This window comes from Amblyraja radiata, chromosome 13, assembly GCF_010909765.2.
Source record: "Amblyraja radiata isolate CabotCenter1 chromosome 13, sAmbRad1.1.pri, whole genome shotgun sequence".
NCBI lineage: Eukaryota > Metazoa > Chordata > Chondrichthyes > Rajiformes > Rajidae > Amblyraja > Amblyraja radiata.
This window is the reverse complement of record NC_045968.1, coordinates 57,287,745-57,308,098: the sequence shown is the minus strand read 5'-3', so window position 1 is coordinate 57,308,098 and position 20,354 is coordinate 57,287,745. Positions and strand designations below refer to the sequence as shown.

General features: G+C 42.1%; 1 long non-coding RNA gene across 5 annotated transcripts in view; it reads right to left on the bottom strand.

Moving 5' to 3' along the window:
• The window catches only part of LOC116980069, a 294,722-nt gene that overhangs the window by 180,956 nt on the left and 93,412 nt on the right, over nucleotides 1-20,354 (bottom strand). For 3 of the 5 annotated variants that reach the window (XR_004413849.1, XR_004413848.1, XR_004413850.1), the window contains exon 2: nucleotides 663-931. This is a non-coding gene — a long non-coding RNA (uncharacterized LOC116980069). Of the gene's footprint in view, nucleotides 1-662; nucleotides 932-1,046; nucleotides 1,168-1,845; nucleotides 1,969-20,354 lie in introns of those variants that run through there. The other 2 variants (XR_004413852.1, XR_004413851.1) reach the window with 2 other exon arrangements.

The window sequence follows — 20,354 nt, the reverse complement described above, 5'->3', positions numbered from 1 at the left end:
TCTCTTCCCACCGCCCCCGCCCTCCCCCCCATCAAGTAAATAAATACTGAAAAATATAGCGCTATGGCGACCTGTTTCTTCGTCCCAGCAATTAAGCGGAGGTCGATTGTATATTCCGGTGCTGTCAGCTGATTGTAAACCCCCCCCCCCTCCTCAATCCTCTTAGAAGTTCAGGGGACTCACCAAGTGAGAAATGGAAAACAACCATGATTTCTTCTTGGCATCCACTGAAGGTCACCACCTACGCTGCTGAAAGCGCTAGGCCCCCTTTTTTTCTATTACATGCTACATTAGAACACTTCTGTCAAGTCCTCCGACTGGGGATCAGCCTTGAAGCTTTCACACGCAAATGCTCGGCAGAATTCTTCTGCAATAATTGCACCAACATATTAAAGGTTCTTGACCCAACTCAGCTACCACCCTGCCAGGCAAAGGCTGAAGCCGCACACAGCAGCAAAAACTTGGTTTTTAGAAAGGTTTTTATTGAAAATAACCTGGTGGCTTCGCAGCGCACGCCATGTTAGGGTTATTTAGCTGAAACAGTCCATTCATTGATAGCATTGTCTCTCCTGCCGCAAGACAAGCGCTGCATTTTCCTCGGGCATTTTCCTTCAATGTAAACATTTCAAAAAGCAGCAGAGGATTGAGTATGAAGTACTTACGGCTTGGGCCTGAGTCTTGTCCTCAATGCTGCCGCTTTTGGGGGAAACGGACGGTTCAGCGCCTCAGTCCCAGCCGAGGAAAGCGACTGCGCCGCTTCTGATCACTTTTCTTCGGGCACAGGGGAAGCAGAGTTGCGCCGAGTTTATTTTCTCCTCGTAAGCATAGACAAGCGAGTAATGTCTGTTTGAAATCCGAGTCCGTGCGCTTTTTTTGGCCGCCCGCGAACGTGTACAGTCCTCTTTATGTAAGCACCAAGGATATGGAAACCCTGGAACAAGAAAAGTCGTTTATGGAAAAAAAATTCTAAAAGGCTGAACGTTTTGAAGAAAGAATAGACGCAGAACAACAGAAGTCAGTTATACTATGCTGCTCTATACCCCTACCGACAGACAGCAGAAAAAGCTTTATATTTTTTCACTGGGTATTCAAGATAATTTGAAGCCATTGTTTCTGCTACAGATGGTTCTTTTTAATACAATAACACTGGTCTTTGTGCATACTACCCACAATAAAATCTAAAGCGTTCTCTTGAATAACCATTTTGTTCTCTGTTGTATAAAGCCAACAAAAGCTGCCGTGAGGTAATGGTTTCGCTGTTTATTGAAACCATGGAATGGGGGCTGGATAAAGGATAGAAAAAGACGTTACAAGGTCGCACGAAAACTCTTTATCTGAATAAAATATTATTTAAAAGCAAAGACACTACTTGTGAATTCACCTGCAGACTATTTGTCAATAAAACAACGGCCTTGCCCCCAGTTTATTGTCTGCTGAATCATATGTCTAGAAACAAGATTTTTTCAAAGAATAGTGCATTTAATATTAGACCTGGTGAAATATATCAGGAATAATGTAAAAGCTACGAAACACATCAGCTCCTCTGCACAACTGGTTATACAATTGTAGACAAGAATTCACTCCCAATAATCACTGTAACATGTTATACAACACTAAATGTTTGCCATATGGTCTAGTTATCTGGAACATATTATTTATAACATTCACCATGATATTTTCAAACTTCACACTAAAAGTAAGCCCTGGTCAATACAACACTAAAACTCAGTTCTGATCAATCAAACAGCCGCCAAAGGTATTTGCCTTGGACCATGCATCACTTTAAACAATGCCCGCCTATAAATAAACTGGGGAAAAAGTTGTATTATCTGATTTTTCATCCACCTTAATGGTTCTTAAAGTCTAATTAAAATGCCTATCGGCACACCAGCTGCATTGTTCAAGAAAGGGGTAAATATATTTCGTGTCATGTGGGTTCAGCATCAATTTAGTCTGTTTGACACGTAGCCCATGTATTTGGCTTGAGTTGAGGTCTTTATCGGCTTTGAGAGCGAGCTCCTCAGAAAGGGAAAGTAGGAAACAATAGATCTCTGCAGGGAAAGTTGTTAGTCACTGGCTCTCTGTTTGCCTACCTTTCTCTAGGAATTACTAGCTCATTCTCTCCCAGCCCCAGACTGACAGTAATCCACTCCAATGACTTCTGCCTTTTGTGTGTTTATAGAACATGTCTCAACCATAATCTCAAAGCTACAATTACAATAGGATGTCATGACTTTAACCTTAACACCACTTCCTTTAATTAACCGTCAGTGTGCACGAGAGCAGGCTGTGTGGTAAAAGGTTGTTTGTCAAATCGGCGACTTCATCGCCAAATACCAAAGGCTCTAATGTTATCAGGATCTTTTCCTCATATTGGAATTAGAAGAAATCTCCACAAATCACTAATCGTGCATAATCCTAAAATATCAAAGATAACTGCCTATTCAATTGTTACAATGCAATTCCTGACGTCTCTTTACATTAACCCAATGTATAAGAATCGCTCATTAGCAAACACAACACACATTATCAATTTATTCTCCAATACTATTTTAATAAGGGTTTTGCATGTTATTAATATATATTTATCTCATCCGTAGACACTAGATTTTAATGCAAACGTATGCAGTTGTTATTTTACAATTGTAATGGCATATAACTTAATCTGAGGTGCTGTTACTGTTGTAATCCATAACAAACCGTCTCAGACGTCAATAAAAGTGTGTCTTTCGTTAGAAAATCAATTTTCAATTACCAAGGTTTCTTTATACTTGTATAATAGATAGCGACTTAAGAAATCTTTTTCTCTCCTAACTGTTCTTGTCTTGATTTCATGGCTGGAATAGGCACCCTCTCCTGACTGCTAACCTTACCTTTAAATTTTCAAATGGAGGTTTTTAGTTTAATCATAGTCCATGCCGAGAACAAAATACATTTCAGTAAAAATGGCGCGAAGAAACGATTTAAAAAAAGGATTATTCTACGACGTTTTGTCTTAAGCATATCTAAATAAGTGATACCTTCAAGGAGAATATTTTCCCGGTTCCTTTCTAAGCATACATCAATTTCTTTACTGTTAAATATGGCATGAGGTTACAAGAAGAAACGGGCTAGAATTCCTAGCCACGAAGGACTGCATTTCTCAACCTGCTGCACGCTCACGAACAGAGTTTGTGTTACCGGAGAATGAATCTATGGGGTGGAAATGTTTGACATTTCAACACCCCTGACAATTAGCAACATCCCCATCTCAATTCGGAACTGCTAGTCTCCTCAGACACAAGAACAATTGTCTCGGTCCAAAAAGAAATGATATATTCATAGTTTCCACGTGTTCTCTGCAATTTAGCTTTGTTTGGGTGTGAAGACTGTTATTTGCGGTTATCACATAAAACTATAACATAAGATGATAGATACCCAGGAGCATATCATCCCCAGTATAACTGAAGGTATTTCGATTTCAACCTTTTTAATATTTTTCCAAAAAATTCAACTACAAATTGTGAAGTGTAATAAGCTTTCTTTAAGTTGTATTGCTAAATCAGTATGAATCACTAAAAAGATGCCCATTACTGACTAATATTCACTCAGCAGGAAGATGGATCCTGCACTTTCTCACTTCAAACAGGAATAAACATCTAGTAGGCCATCTTGGTTCAAAATCAACTGTATACTGAAACAATTAAATTAAACAACCACTCCCAAAATACCTGGCAGGTTGGAAAGCTTCTCTGGAGAGAGAAACAGAGTTGACTTTTCAGGTCAATGACCTTTCAGGTGCTATTTTCACTACTTTCTGGTTTTATTTCAGATTTCCAGCATCTGTGGGGTTTTTTGCATTTGGACAAATAAAAGGCATTTTGAAATGGGACTGTAACAGTAATGCCCCTGTCCCACTTAGGAAACCTGAACGGAAACCTCTGGAGACTTTGCGCCCCACCCAAGGTTTCCGTGCGGTTCCCGGATGTTCCCGAAGGTTTTTGTAAGTCTCCCTACCTGCTTCCACTACCTGCAACCTCCGGCAACCACCTGCAACCTCCGGGAACCGCACGGAAACCTTGGGTGGGGCGCAAAGTCTTCAGAGGTTTCCATTCAGGTTTCCTAAGTGGGACAGGGGCAACTGTGCATTCATGGTTTGATAGACAAAATGAATGAATCACACCCCATCTGAATGTCGCTGCAGGTATAGTTTACATTTCCTCAAGAGATGTGGCTGGACTTCTTTTCAAATTACATCATACAAGATAAAGCCTGAGGTAAATTACCTCAAAAGATTAATTTGGAAGGCATCTTGTGATGTAATTCTAACAAACCAAGTAGCTCCAAATGTGCATCTCACTAATGTTACCTGAGCAATATTCACTGAACCAAACCCATTCCCACCCATGAGCTGCAGGTCCCAAACACTGTTACAAAAAATAAGGGGAAAAAACATGTAAATTAGTGATTTCTGCCATATCAATTATAGGCTATCTTCTGACCAAGAGCACAAGAATGCTATGAGAACAAATTCCTTGAGTCAGTTCCACCACTAATCTTGGATATAATGACAAACACTTACCTTTGCCCCTCCTTCCCCCTTTCTCTTGATGTATTAGGTTAACACATATATACCAATTGCAGAATTAAAATTATTAATGGACCTAACTTGAAATTTTCTACCATATAAATATGGTTCCCAAATTACTCATCTAAGTCTAGACTCCAATTTTTGGACTTAGCTGCCTACTCCTAGAATGCCCAAACCAAAGTTTATCTTAATATTCAGCTTAATATCTTCACAAGGAAACCCATTCCATCAATTATATTCCAGCAAACAAATCTGCAGTTTATGTAATACTTCCATATAAATTTACCCAATGGAAGTCAGATATCATCCTGGTAAATCAATGTTGCTCTCTTCCTACAATTAAGCTCTTTGTGCAATGGTATATCTTACAATATTGCAGGTGTGATCTATACAGGGCATTGTATGGATGTGCATAACCTCTGTATCTACTATTGTGGCCTTGTAGATGTAAAGTCCAGACATTCCAGTAGATGTTTTATATACTTTCCACAACTTTCTGTGACTTTGTAATGACCCCACATATCTTGTTTTAAAAGTTATTCCCTACTTTTTCTGCCTTTCAGTTGTTAGAAAGTGTTCTGCCTTATATATTGTTCCGGTTAAAACTGGATAATCTCACAAAAGCCAACACTAACATTTATTTGTGTGGGAAGAAACTACTGATGCTGGTTTAAACCATAGGCAGACACAAAATGCTGGTGTAACTCAGCAGGTCAGTCAGCATCTCTGGAGAAAAGGAATAGGTGACATTTCTGGTCGAGGCCCTTCGTCAGACTGAGAGTCAAGGGAAAGGGAAACATTTAATTATTCAGTTGCTTAATCTATCTACTTTTACACTTATCACTTAATTCCTCGTTCAGACTGTAGATCTTAAGAAAGGTTTAAATACAGGTGAACATATTGAATATGTATGTAACTATTCACAAAGAGATAATTGCAGCTTATAATTAAGTATTGGGTGGATGGCGTGGACCACTTCTGTAATACAACAGCAATTACAAATGTACAATAAAACACAGAAATAACACTAGAGTTAATATTCAATAAATAAACTCTTTCCCCAATAGTAAATAACTACATTGTAATGCCATAAGTAAGGTGCAGGAAAAGCTAAAGATTGGAGAATTTAAAAAATATATAATGATATAGTAAGTGGATTTTAGGTTTCCCATAATAAAACAATTTGCAAATTTGCTTATGTTTCTGAAGCTAGAAAATTGGTTATTTGTGATTTTATTTTATCTATATTTATTAAAAAAATATCCCCCCAGTGAACATATAGCTTTCAGAACAGCCCAAATCAAAATGGATTCTTCATTTGATAGCAGTAAAAAATATCCTTGGGACTGATATCAATCTCTCAGTCCACTACTTCAAAAAGCCGGGCTTAAACACACCGCTTAACTCAATTGAAAACAATTAAGATTTCACAATGAAGTGTAGGTATTAGTGACATTCTCCCAAGAGATTTTAACAGTCATTCCTTTGCGATCCCTAAACTCACGCTGCTTTGAGATATACCATTTCAGTGAAGTTCATCCAGTTATTATGACATACAAATTTCAAAGGGTGACACATTCATTTCAGTATGTGTTTTACCCATCTCACTTGTCATTTTCTTAGAAATTGCAGCTAAGTTCAAAGAGATATCTTTTTCAAATGCAGCATACAACAATGACCAGATGTGGTCAGAAAAGCTATTTGTTTAATACAATTAGAAAAAATGGGTTGATTCACAACAACTAAATCAGACAAAAACCAAAGGTCTGGCCAATACCTAATCAATTATGAGGAAGATTATGTATTCAAGATCAGTTAGCTAACTTCTTTCAAATGTTTCAATTCTCTCAAAGTCATCAACTAAAAGTAACAGGTAACTACATTTCACACATATGCTTGGCATTGATTTTATATTTATATTGGGCACAGAGGAAAGGTCAAACACAAATTGAATTTACAGCATTCTCCTCAAGATTTTATCTGGCCTATTTTCCCATGTTCCAGAATATTAAAGGGTTGCTTTGGCTGTGATGGGACTTTCCAATGCTTTCTGCTCCACATTAGAACCTTTACCTAGAATACAGAATACATACCCAGAAATAAAGCTAAGAAATGCTTTACTGGTGCTAACTGGGAGACGGTGCAAGTTTGCAGAACATAAACCTTCCTAAAAAAACAGACCATGATGTTTGATTTATGTAGTATTAGACGTGGCATCAATCAGGAAAAAAGAGCAATATTGCCGAAGTATTCAAAAATATTGTAGAATGATGCAAGTGATCTCCAAGCAATTCGACATATTGAGCACAATTTTTATTTTTCACAGGTGAATATACATTTGTAAAATAAAGGAAAACCAGTAAGTAATTTGCCTGGCCTTGTACAATACTTTACCTATACAATCTTAAAGAAACCAGCTTCAGGATTTTTCACATTGATCTGCTTTACAGATTAAACACAGAACACTTTAATCGTATTAAACCATCAAACAAGTTAAATCAATGATCAATTTAATCACATTAGATAACCTCTGCGGCAATCTTTCACTGGGCTATACTAAATAATCCTTGGTAATTTATCTTAGTCTTTTCTTTATAATTGCTACTACTAAACGATTGTCCATAACTCAGAAGATTGTACAGCACTATTTAAATTAAATTAGGGATGGATATTATGATAGATTTCTATACTTAATCACACAAGAGGGGTGAAAGAGAAGCTAACTCAATTCGACATGGGGTGGGACAAAAGACTAATTACCACTGAATTCATTAATAATGAAAGACAAACAATTAGATTTTAAGTCTTATTTAATGATTCCATAATCAAAACTAAACTAGCTGGCGTACTTTGGATGATTTAAAAAAAAAGAACAGCATAAAATAGATTGAAGGAAATGTCTTTTGGTAGTGAAATGATCTTGCTACGATTCTAGTTCTTGACAGTTCTTAATTGTGTAATGAGTGCTTTGGACTGCGAATACTGCAGGTACAGATGGTGAATGTAATTAGAATGGCCCCCAAACACTGTTGTGTTGCAACAGCATGACATGCGAAACCTGTTCTCAATGCAAAAGGTCAAGGTTTGCAAAAACGTTTCTCTGCACTGCTGTTTCCAGACCACCATCATAGATAGTTTTAGATTCACATGAAATGAGATGGCTGAGACCCAGGCTGCTCTTTCAAAGGGAAAACGACAATCAGTTTTTGTAGCTTTATAATTTATAACATTCGATGTTTGGACACAGAATGCTCGAGCAACTCAGTGGGTTAGGCAGCATCTCCAGAGAACATGGGAAGGTGATGTTTGGGGTCGAGGACCTTCTTCAGACTGATTGCTGGGTGGGGGAGGGATGAAAGCTAGAAGAGAGGAGGGGCAGGGAAGGCCTGGCAGGTAATAGGTGGATACAGGTGAAGGGGGGTTATGATAGGCAGGTGGCTGGACTAAGGCCAGAGATCTTCTTCTTATCGAGTCCACATCACAAGATTAGAAATTGTTCAGCCAGAGCTGAGTACACTTCTTGGCATCTGCATACAATTGCGTCTTGCGCTTCTTGGGCTTCTTGTGCGTGGTGGTGGAAAGATTGGTGGAAACAGGGCCGTGACGAGAATGCTCTTTCCTTGACCCCAGGCCAGAGAAAAAAATACAACAGGTGTGTGCTGGAGTCATAGAGTGATACAGTGTGGAAACAGGCCCTTCGGCCCAACTTGCCCACACATAGCCAACATGTCCCAGCTACACTAGTCCCACCTGCCTGTGTTTAGTCCATATCCCTCCAAACCTGTCCTATCCATGTACCTGTCTAACTGTTTCTTAAATGTTATGATAGTCCCTGCCTCAACTACCTCCTCTGGCAGCTTGTTCCATACACCCACCACCCTTTGTGTGAAAAAGTGGCCCCTCAGATTCCTATTAAATCTTTTTCCCTTCACCTTAAACCTATGACCTCTCCTCCTCTATTCACCTACTCTGGGCAAGATACTCTGTGCATCTACCTGATCTATTCCTCTCATGATTTTATACATCCCAATAAGATCACCCCTCATCCTCCTGCACTACAAGGAATAAAATCCCAGCTGATTCAACCTCTCCCTATGGCTCAGGCCCTCGAGTCCTGGCAACATCCTCATAAATCTTCTCTGTAACCTTTCCAGCTTGACAAAATCTTTCCTATAACATGGTGCCCAGAACTGAACACAATACAATACTCTAAATCAGGGGTCTCCAAACTATGGCCCGCGGGCCACATCCGGCCCGCCACGAGATTTTATCTGGCCCGCAGCAAGCTCAGCACATGACGGAGCGTGTGTCAGTTAGGTGTCGAGTCGATTCGAGTCAGGGAGCACGGCGGCTCAGAGCTGCGCTTAGTGTTGTTACTGGGTAGGTCCCTCGAATTGTCAGAACCGAGACATCACAGGGCCGCCGTGAAGAAGGGTGCAATGGGGGGGGGGGGGGGGGGAATGGAGGTGTGTTCGGCTTCCGCGGTCAGAATTGGTCGGCGACACGTTATAACGTGCGATCGTTCCTCTCTCCCTTCTCTCTCTCTCTGCTCTCTCGCTCTCTCTCTCTCTCTGCCCTCCCTCCCCTCTCTGCCCTCTAAACGAACGCAATACTTCAAATGCGGCCTCAGCAACATCTTATACAACTGCAACGTGGCCTCCCAACTTCTGTACTCAATACTCCGACTGATGAAGGCCAATTAGCCAAATGCCCTTTTTGACCACGCTATCTACCTGCAACTCCACCTACAAGGACCTGCACTCCTAGATCCCTCTGCTCTACAACACTCCCTAGAGTCCTACCATTCACAGTGTAGGTCCTGCCCATGTTAGACTTCCAAAAATACAACAGCTCACATTTCTCTGTATTAAACTCCATCAACCATTCCTCAGCCCACCATTCCTTCAGAATGAGGGGGGTTCGCATGCAGCTCCTGTAACCTCATCCACATCCGGTGTTCCCAATGTGGCCTCCTGTACATTAGCGAAACCAAGCATAGATTGTTCCACTGAAGACTACATTTAGTCCACCAAGGCTAACTGGATCTCCCTATGGTTAACTATTTTAACTCCTCCTTCCATTCCCATGCTGAACTTTCTGTCCTGGGCCTCCTCCATTGCCAGAGTGAGGTCACACATCATATGTGTGAGGAAGGAGGAATGAGGAACAGCACCTCATAATCCGCCTGGGTAGCTTACAACTCAACGGTATGAACATTGAATTCTCCAATTTTGGGTAACAACCCATCCCCCTTGTTCTCCCCACCAGCCTTTCCCCCCCTCTCCCGTATGCCCCACCAAGGCACACCTACTTCACCTCTCCCCCACCCTTTGCACACACATTCCTTCCTCCAGCTTCACAATTTGCAATTCATTTGTCTCACACCTTCTGTCTTTTAATCTCTGGCCTTTATCCGACCATCTGTCTATCGAAATCTCCCTTCACCTGTATCCACCTATTACCTGCCAGGCTTGGTCCTGCACCTCTTCTCTTCCAGCTTTCTTCCCCCACCGCCCCCCCCCCCCCCACCATCAGTTTGAAGAATGGTCCCAAGTCAAAAAGTAAACTATCCAGCAAAGCTACCTGACCTACTGAGTTACTCCAGCGCTTTGTCTCTGTTTGCAAACCAGCATCATCAGTGCTTTGTTTCAACATTCAAAGTTTAGTTGATTGTTTAAAATCTTTCATCCTGGCTTCTTTGAGCATGGATTTGTTAATGTGTTAGTGATCCTCACCTAATTGTTCAGAAAGGGAAATCTTGGCCTGAAAATTCCTTGAACGGCTTACCTCAAAAGTCAGGATCAAAAGTGTCCTGATTCTACAAATCACCTTAGAAAATAGCCAAACATGAAATAAACTGATCTGTGCTTAAAAACACTCTAAAGAGTTAGAAAAAAACATACATGTTTAATTAAGAATCAAAAATCAAAGCTTCAAACTAATTTTAAAACTAAGTTTTAAAACCAAAGTTTAAAACTAATCTTTCGGAAGTTTTTGGGGGTATCAATGGTATCCCACATTATTGACAATCTGTAATGGTCTCAAGGCAGAAGTGGGCCTTTTTCTTAAACTGTTGCTCAAAGCAATGGTCAAAATTATTGAACACTTTGCTTAATACAGTAAATGTGGTCTTGTAGTGGCCTTTGTGGCAAATTCGTTTTTATCACAGCAGCAAACATCTTCCATGAGTAGTCTCCATGCAGTTTACCAAATATATATATGTTCTGCATTAAACAGTAATAAAATGCTGTGGTTAAAAAAAAATATTAGCTTATAAAAAGATGCAGTGAAATGGCACTAACTACCAAGAGATGCTTGCTAGTTTCTCTAGGTGGTGTTAGTGCTTGATTTCCATTTATACAGTTTGTGTTAGCAATGCTCTCTTTGGATTCCAATGGGGTTTGCTTCCTTGCAGAGTACGTGTGAGTAATTTCTAAATTCTCAGGTATCTGTTAAACCTAACAAGCACTAACTGCCTGTGTTTCTTAAAGAAGACCTGACCGTGAATGCAACCAGTGCTAAGCTGCTTGGGGAACACTCACTGCATGATGCAGTACATACTTGGGAAGAGGCAGACTGTTGTGTGGACACCTGCCTCAAGAACATTGCAGATGCGGACACCCTGAAGAAAGTTTGAACATGGGGTTGCATTAGTAGCCACCAAGGCAGACATAGAATAGTTGTAGGAGTTCATGGCTTCACACACGTTTCACATCTGTCACACACTTCCAGCTGGAGTAGTGCTAGGCTAAGTAGGAACAGGGTTGCTTGCAGTCCATAAAATCATAAGGGATAGGAGTAGAATTAGGCCATTCAACCCAATGTCAACTCTGCCATTCAATCATGGCTGATCTATCTTTCCAAACCCATTCACCTGCCTTCTCTCCTTAACCTCTGACCCTGTACTAATCACAAATGTATCTATCTCTGATTGTTACTATTCATCCAAGCACTTCTCCACTTCAAAGGAGTAATGGAGCAACAGCTTGTTTAAGTCTATGACTCTGAGGGTGTTTGTCAAAGATAGTATGTTGTATCTCTTAATTGGGTGTATAAAAATATTTCTCAGGTTATGTTGCTGGTTTCTGATTTTCACTGTGCAGAAGAGGACAATGTGAAATTCAGCAACAGAAGAATGGTAGAATAGCTATTTTGCCACTCAGAAGATTGAAGTTTCTCTTTATCGATTACCGTCCAGTATTGCTGGGCTTCACTGGGTGGTCAGAAATTGTTGGTCATCCCTATTCACTTTGGCAGTGTTTGCGAATGTTGACGTTACCGCTCTGTGTCAGTTCCAATGAGTGACCATTAACAGAAGTAAAATATATATTTCCGAGTGAGAATGTTGGTTTGGCTTGGTTTAATATTGTCACGTGCTTGTGGCTATCCAGTCAAATCATATTAGAGGGCAGAATATATTTTATAGCATTATATCATTACAGTTACACAGAAAAGATCCAAGATCTGCAATGAGGTAGGTTTCAAGATCAGGCCTACACTTTAGCTTTTGGGGGAACCATTCAGTAGTGTGATGTCAGTGGGTAGAAGCTGTTTCTGAATCTGCTGGTACGTGCTTTTAAACGTTTGTATCTTCTGCCTTATGGGAGAGGGGAGAAGAAGGAATTACCATTGGGAAAAAGATTTGTGATTATGTCTTCCCAAGGCACCGTGAAGTGTGGATTAACTTGATGTTGGGGAGCACCATGATAACACATTCCAACAAGTACATATTGTTCAGTGATTACAGTGTAACAAAGATCCTGGTCGGAAAGAAGGAGCCAATTTCCATTGATTCCTTCCCAAAAGTTATTTGTCTATAGTGAAAGTCCAGCAGAAACCCAACAACCATAAGCGATTGCCCCAGTTTATGGACATTATCTCGGTCTCACAGATACATGGCCTCAACCACAATTATATATTCTTTGAGACCAGGATACTAGAGTCACTAGATCATAGACAACCCTCTACTCCTCTCACCATCATGTACACCAATATAAGATTGTGTCTCATCTTCCTGCACTCCAAGAAATAATGTCCTAGCCTGCTCAATCTCCTTATACTGTAGCTCAAGCACTTAAGCCTTGGAAACATTATCAAATATCTTCTCTGCACTATTTCCAGCTTAACAACAACTTCACAATAACGGTTGCTACAATAATAACTACATCTTTACAAAACTGAACACAATCCTCCAAATGTGGCGTCACCAATATCTTTTACAGGGTATAAGATGTGGAGACACTCCGAACTGCAGATGTTGGAATCTTGAACAAAATATAAGTGTTGGAGGAATTCAGTGGGTCAAACAACATTTGTGGAGGAAATGGGCAGATTACGTTTCGAGTCGAGATCCGTCTTCAGACTGATGTCTGAAGAAAGAACCCAACCCCAAACTGTCTGTCCATTTCCTCCGTGGATGTTGCCTGACACCTTGAGTTGCTTCAGCACTTGTGTGCTTTAGATAGAAGATATTCAGATTCAGATTCAGATTCAGATTCAACTTTATTGTCATTGTGCAGTGTACAGTACAGAGACAACGAAATGCAGTTAGCATCTCCCTAGAAGAGCAACATAAATATGAGCAATAAATAAATCTATTTATGTGCATACAATCATAGTATTTTTTTCCTGGTGGGAGGAGTGTCCGGGGGGGGTGATTGGCAATCACCGAGGTACAGTGTTGAGTAGTGTAACAGCCGCAGGGAAGAAGCTGTTCCTGGACCTGCTGGTCCGGCAACTGAGAGACCTGTAGCGCCTCCCGGATGGTAGGAGGGTAAACCTGTAGCGCCTCCCGGATGGTAGGAGAGTCTGTGGTTGGGGTGAGAGCAGTCCTTGGCGATGCTGAGCGCCCTTCGCAGACAACGCTTGCTTTGGACAGACTCAATGGAGGGGAGTGAGGAACCGGTGATGCGTTGGGCAATTTTCACCATCCTCTGCAGTGCTTTCTGGTACAAGATATGCACAAGACTGTACTGTTGTCAAAGTATAATCTTTACTTTGTGATCCTGACAGATATTCTCACAATCAAAATCTGCAGATCTATAAAATATACATCATTTATGAAGTGTATCAACAACTATTAAAACAAACCTGCTTCTGTAATATAGCAACAACTATCAATTGTATCAATCCTTAAACTTAGCAAAAGCATCAAAAGGTCTGACACCAAACTACATCAGCAGGAGATATTATAATGTGAACAAAACTTTAAATTTATTTGAACAAGTTTTAAATGTTTAGTTTCAGTAGAGTGTTTGACTGCAATAGCCATCATGGTGGTTGGGTGGAGGCTGCAGAATGTGTTGTAGGAAGATAGACACAAAACGTTGGAGTAAATCAACAGGTCAGACAGCATCTCTGGAGAAAATGAATAGGTGATATTTCAGATTGAGACGTTTCCTCAGTCAGGGGAAAGGGAAACAAGAGATATAGACGATGATATAGAACGATATAAAACAAATGAATGAAAGAATGCAATAAAGTAACAATGATATAGGAAACAGGCCAGTTAGCTGTGAGCTAGGTGAAAATGAGTTACAGACAATGAAACTCAATAAGACGCATTTGAATGTTGTACAATGACTGGGGTGTGGGAGGGACAATAGACAAAAGGTGCAGAAGTAGGCCATTCGGCCCTTCGAGCCAGCACCGCCATTCAATGTGATCATGGCTGATCATCCACAATCAGTTTCCCGTTCCTGCCTTCTCCCCATATCCCCTGACTTTGAAGAAGGGTTTTGGCCCGAAACATTGCCAATCTCCTTCGCTCCATAGATGCTGCTGCACCCGCTGAGTTTCTCCAGCATTTTTGTGTACCCTGACTCCACTATCTGTAAGAGCCCTATCTCGTTCTCTCTTGAAAGTATCCAGAGAACCGGCCTCCACCGCCCTCTGAGGCAGAGAGTTCCCCAGACTTACAACTCTCTGTGTGAAAAAGTGTTTCCTCATCTCAGTTCTAAATGGCTTAACCCTTATTCTTAAACTGTGGCCCCTGTTTCAGGACTCCCCCAACATCGGGAACATGTTTCCTGCCTCTAGCATGTCCAAACCCTTAATAATCTTATATGTTTCAATAAGATCCCCTCACATCCTTCTAAACTCCAGGTGTACAAGCCCAGCTGCTCTATTCTCTCAGCACATGACAGTCCCGCCATCCCGGGAATTAACCTTATGATCCTACGCTGCACTCCCTCAATAGCAAGAATGTCCTTCCACAAATTTGGAGAACAAAACTGCACACAATACTCCAGGTGTGGTCTCACTAGGGCCCTGTACAACTGCAGAAGGACCTCTATGCTCCTATACTCAACTCCTCTTGTTATGAAGGCCAACATGCCATTCGCTTTCTTCACTGCCTGCTTGGCCTGCATGCTTACTTTCATTGACTGATGAACAAGGACCCCCAGATCCCCCTTTTCTCAACTTGACACCATTTAGATAATAATCTGCCTTCCTGTTTTTGCTACCAAAGTGGATAACCTCACATTTATCCACATTAAACTGCATCTGCCATGCATCTGCCCACTCACCCAACCTGTCCAAGTCACCCTGCATTCTCATAGCATCCTCCTCACAGTTCACACTGCCACCCAGCTTTGTGTCATCTGCAAATTTGCTGATGTTGCTTGTAATCTCTTCATCTAAATCGTTAATATATATTGTAAATAGCTGCGGTCCCAGCACCGAGCCTTGCGGTACCCTACTAGTCACTGCCTGCCATTCTGAAAGGGACCCGTTAATCCTTACTCTTTGTTTCCTGTTTGCCAACCAATTTCCGATCCATGTCAGCACTCTACCCCCAATACCATGTGCCCTAATTTTGCCCACTAATCTCCTATGTGGAACATTATCAAATGCTTTCTGAAAGTCCAGGTACACTACATCCACTGGCTCTCCCTTGTCCATGTTCCTAGTTACATCTTCAAAAAATTCCAGAAGATTAGTCAAGCATGATTTCCCCTTCATAAATCCATGCTGACTCAGATTGATCCTGTAACTGCTATCCAACTATTTATTGCCACAAATTGTGCCACTATTTCATCTTTTATGATTGACGCCAGCATCTTCCCCACCACCGATGTCAGGCTAACTGGTCTATAATTCCCTGTTTTCACTATCCCTTCTTTCTTAAAAAGTGGGATAACATTAGCTACCCTCTAATCCTCAGGAACTGATCCTGAATCTATAGAACATTGGAAAATGATCACCAATATGTCCATTTCTAGAGCCACTTCTTTAAGTACCCTGGGATGTAGACCATCAGGCCCTGGGGATTTATCAGCCTTCAGTCCCATCAGTCTATCCATTTCTTTCCTAATGTGGATTTCCTTCAGTTCCTCTGTCACCCCAGATCCTCTGACCACTTGTACTTCAGGAAGATTGTTTGTGTTCTTCTCAGTGAAGAAGGATCCACAGTTCCTGTTCAACCCATCTGCCATTTCCTTGTTCCCCTTAATCAAGCCTTCAAGGGTTCAACTTTGGTCTTAACTAATTTTTTCCTCTTCACATACTTAAAGAAGCTTTTACTATCCTCCTTTATATTCTTGGCTAGCTTACCTTCGTACCTCATCTATTTTCTCCGTATTGCCTTTTTAGTTATCTTCTGTTGCTCTTTAAACGTTACCCAATCCTCTGGATTGAGAGAGAGTGGATGCAAGGGTTATTTGTAGTTAGAGAAATCAATATTCATAGGTAAGACTTAGTTGCCATTAGCCAATTGCTATGATTGGTGGGTCAGCAACGATAGTTAAATGTTGGGGAGACTGGATCTGAGGGCCTTTAAAAATGATATGTGGCTGTGGAAATAGCACAGGATGTGAGTACGAGTAGGAGGCCAAATCAGACATGATCGGCTCAATATCCCAAATTGATTTAAAGCAGAATTCTGTGAAATAAATCACAATTCATGAACCAATCAACCTTGTTTGGTTGGAATTAAATGTCAGGTGACTGCAAGTGATCTCTGATGCTATTATCGTTGCTCCACTTCAGCCAAACTCTACTCTCCTGATCCTGTAGTTGTTGCCAGTGAAGTAAACAATACTTTTATTGGCTGGCATAAAGAATTTTCAAACGTGGTCTTCCTTCTGACATGAAGTTGCTTTAATGTTAAACTGATTTCTGGTCATCCAAATGGTGCGAGAAAGTATTGCATGGAATCAGTAACAATTCAAGTCATAGTCATAGAGTCATAGAGTGATACAGTGTGGAAACAGGCCCTTCGGCCCAACTGGCCCACACCGGCCAACATGGCCCGGCTACACTAGTCCCACCTGCCCGTTTGGTCCATATGGTTATAATGGTTCCATCAAAACATTTCAAATACACCTAGCTCACACATCATTAGCAAATATAGATTTTTCAACATTATGTTCAAATTATTAATATTAAGTGAGTTAATTTACAATCTGAACATATTCATTAATACATTGCAATGTTGTGCCCATGAGCAACACTGCAGAAATCTCTGCATTAACACCACAATAAAGCTTAAATGGTCTTTATTGAATTCTTTCAATACTTCACATAGGCCTTTGCATCATCAGTGGGCGTTGTCAGTACCAAAAATACCAACCTCAATATGTTGTTGAATGAATACGGTTGAATCATCTTTAGCAAGATTAAGGCATTTTCTCATCACAGTCTAGACATTCAACCGTATGAAAAATGTAACCATGAAGCAACCAGAAGATAACTAAGTTTCTACACTGGACGGAGCAGCCTCCGAGCATGATCCAAGCCGGATCTCCTGCACTCCAGCATCACGAAAGCAACCCTTCCACTGATCCCAGTCTGAGGTGTCGGGCGGAACGTTGCCTATCTCCTTCGCTCCATAGATGCTGCTGCACCCACTGGCCTATGACACACGGAGAATCCTGTCTAAGGTCAACCCGTGGAAAGCAGTCGGACCCGACAACATCCCAGGACGTGTGCTCAAGGAATGTGCTGAGGAGTTAGCAGATGTGCTAACAGACATCTTTAACATCTACCTTAGTCAAGCCATTGTCCCCACATGCCTCAAAACTTCCACGATAATCCCCATAGCGAAGAAACCAGTGGTTGCCTGCCTAAATGACTACCGCCCTGTTGCCCTGACCCCAATAATAATGAAGTGTTTTGAAAGCCTGGTGAAACCCCATATTACTGCCAGCCTCCCTTCATCGTTAGACCCCCTCCAGTTTGCCTATTGCCCCAACCGTTCTACAGAGGATGCCATCTCTACCACGCTGCACACAGTACTCATGCATCTGGAAAACAAAAACTCATACGCCAGAATCCTGTACATTGACTTCAGCTCAGCGTTTAACACCATCATCCCACAGAGACTTGTGGAGAAACTAACCCTGTTGGGCCTCAACACCACCCTGTGTCACTGGATCTTGGACTTTCTGACAGAGAGACCGCAGTCAGTCCGTGTTGGCAAGAACACTTCAGGCTCGATCACGCTCCCCTCAAGGCTGTGTGCTCAGCCCGCTGTTGTTCACATTGCTCACACATGACTGTGCTGCCAGATTCAGGGACAATAAGATCATAAAATTCGCGGATGACACAACAGTGGTGGGACTCATCAGCGGAGACGACGAATCAATGTACAGGGAGGAAGTAAAACAACTAGTGGACTGGTGCGGCAAAAATAATCTAGAACTAAATGTCGACAAAACGAAGGAGATGGTTGTCGACTTCAGGAGGGCGCAGCCAAAGCATACACCCCTCAACATCAGTGGCACTACAGTGGAGAGAGTGGATAGCATAAAGTTCCTCGGTGTGCAAATTACAGACAGCCTCACCTGGTCCAGGAACACCACTGGGACCGTCAAACGGGCCCATCAGCGACTGCACTTCCTGAGGAAACTAAAACAGGCCTCACTCCCCACCAACATCCTCAGGACTTTCTACAGGGGTACAGTGGAGTCTGTACTCACGTACTGCATAAATACGTGGTACTCCACCTGCAACTGCTCGGACAGGAAGGCTCTGCAGAGGGTAGTGAGGGGAGCAGAGAGGATCATTGGCGTCTCCCTACCCTCGGTACAAGAACTGTTCCAGAGCCGCTGTCTGAAAAAAGCTCAGAGAATTGCTAAGGACAAACTGCACCCCCTCCACATACACCTGGATCTCCTGCCATCAGGCAAGAGATATCGAAGCATCATAGCCCGGACTACAAGACTGCTAAACAGCTTCCTACCACATGCTGTGAGGCTGCTAAACAGTCACTCTGTACTCACAGCCACTTGATTCTGCGGCTGGCACGGACACTTTAATAACTGGCACTGGCCACTCAAATCAGCTGCCCCGCACATTTTTATGATTGGTTTATTGTATTTTAACGTTGTGTTTTTACCTGCTTTTAACTATTTATACTGTTCCATCAGGGACTGGATTGTTTTTAGTGTTATTATGTGTGAAATGTTTTAAATTTCATGTGCGATGCTACGCTATTTCCTGGGAAACGTCTTTTCATTTTGCACTGTACAAATGTTGCTTGCAAGATGACAATAAAGGTTGATTGATTGATTGATTGATTGATTGATTGATTGAGTTTCTCCAGCACTTTTATGTACCTCTTGAGAATAGGAGTAGAATTAGGCCATTCGGCCCATCGTCTACTCCGCCATTCAATCATGGCTGATCTATCTCTCCCTCCTAATCCCGTTCTCCTGGCTTCTCCGCATAACCTCTGACACCTGTACTAATCAAGATGTCCCTGTCACCATGAGCTCTTTCTTCTTGCTCGTGATTTGTGAGTTTCCAGATTAAAATGGAGGTCTCTCTCAGAGGCACATCTGTACTGGTGCCTGGCGGGTGAGTGTTCAGTGACAAGGCACTCGCAAAATGAGTGGTCTCCTCCTGTGGAAGTGGAGGTGGTTATGTTTTTAACCCACACACCACTCCCAGAAGGCTCAGAAGATGAAACACCATACTCCAGTCTCTGACGGTGAGTGTATAATACTTCTGCAAACTGATTAGATCTGTGTTGCAGGACGTCCGTGTTGACAAATACATGGTGAATAATCAAATAGTTAAAAAATTACACAACTCTTACCAGTTACAGTTCTTTTGTAATGTTCTCTTCCAAAGTTATTACACTTTTACACAATTCCTGTTCATCCAATAATGGTCAAAAATATTTATGCGTAGTGAAAGTCATGTGTGAATACAAAAGATATTTCTGCTTCAGGGCCAACAGAACTATCCTGTATTTTTAGCAAAGATAATTAGTGGCGGATGGAGTTTCAATTTTACGTGAGTGACTACGTGAAGACCCCGTCCAGTACGCATGCGTGTTTCGTCTATCGCATTGCGTGATGACTGGCAGGGTGAACGTCATTCTCCTGCCAGCAACAGACCTGAGGTAAGTTTTTTTTAAACTTTCAGGTTAAATCTTCTTGCAGGAACCTCTACTTAGAGGTCCTGCTAAAGGTCCGGGGCTAAGTCGGGACGGGGGGGAAACCCCAGTCTCGAACTTCAGGGAACCCCGGTCACGGGGAATCCCGCCCACGGACCTAGGCGCTCGCAACCGCGGAATGCGGGTAGCGAGCGGCGGCACATTCACCTTTGAGCCGCTGGCAGTAGAACCAGCGGCTTTATATTGGTGGAGAACTCGCTCGGGAGACCGCGGGGAGCGGACGGCGGCGGATTCGCCTTGGAGCCGCTGGCAGTGGAGCCAGCAGCTTCATATTGGTGCCGGGGGCACCTGGACAGCCGCTCCGGAGACCGCGGGAAGCGGGGAGTGGTGGATTCACCTTCGAGCCGCTGGCGGTGGTGCCAACGGCTTCATATTGGT